A 1,091-nucleotide genomic window follows, 5' to 3' on the forward strand; every position below is an offset into this window, starting at 1 on the left:
TAGCAGCGCATCTACCGTATATGCGGCTATTCCAACTATGGAATTCAGAAATATATGGTATTCCGTATCCCCCCCCCCCCGTATATTTCTGAATCCGTATATTACCGATTTTTTTTTTTTTTTGCACATCCCTATTCTGAACCTGAGCCTTGTCTAAGAAACACATTTTTGATCTTGTAAAAACTGGGAATGTAAGATATTGTAGCTTTCAACAAATTCCAGGTGTCATACTGGATTGGTGAGTGAAGGCATCTCTTGAGAACATAATAATTGGCAAAAAGTAATAAGTGCAAGGGAGAGAGAACAATATGGAAAATATTATACTGACCTGATATAAATCAATGAGAACCGTAAGTCCTTGAATGCCATTTTCGATGTTAGGCCATCTCATTTTAAAAATGAGACTACATGAAATAGAAACCATTCAGAAAAAGGGAGTGAAATGATTAAAGATATGTGGCAGAGAGAAAGATTAAAATTATAGTAAAGATCAGAGATTAAAAAGATAATTTAGTTGAGTAAGTATAATGGATGAGCTCAAATGATCTAATACATCCTTCCCTATGCTATAGGCGATATTGGTTGCTCTGACATTGAAGAATGAAACTTTTAGAAGCAAATTATCATCATTTTCTTTCATATTATTTTATTTTGTTTGAATATTTTTGTAAGAGCTAATTAACTACTATTGTTGCCTATAGTAGATGCAATCCAGAAAGGAGTATTTTAAAAAGAAATTAGGGTGTTTACTTTATGCGACATATCTTTCAGAAACACTAAACACACTAATATTACCTAATCAGATTACTCAATTGGCATAATAAAAAAAAATCTTCCTCCAGTGACAGTTTTGGAGTATTATAGTTTGGGTGAAATGGCCTTGTAAAAAATAGATGTATATTTGTAGGCTGGTTTCTCAGTTACTTTAAAAAGTAATCTGTGCTGCACACATGCTAGTGGGCATTTTTCTTCAACCTACTACCTCTGGATTCAGTATCCATCTCTCTGGGCACATGAAGTTACTATAAAAATGGTCTGTAAGTGGAAAACAGTAATATGAATACCATTATTTTATTTGATAGTGTTCAAAG

This window comes from Heteronotia binoei, chromosome 1, assembly GCF_032191835.1.
Source record: "Heteronotia binoei isolate CCM8104 ecotype False Entrance Well chromosome 1, APGP_CSIRO_Hbin_v1, whole genome shotgun sequence".
Lineage (NCBI taxonomy): Eukaryota > Metazoa > Chordata > Lepidosauria > Squamata > Gekkonidae > Heteronotia > Heteronotia binoei.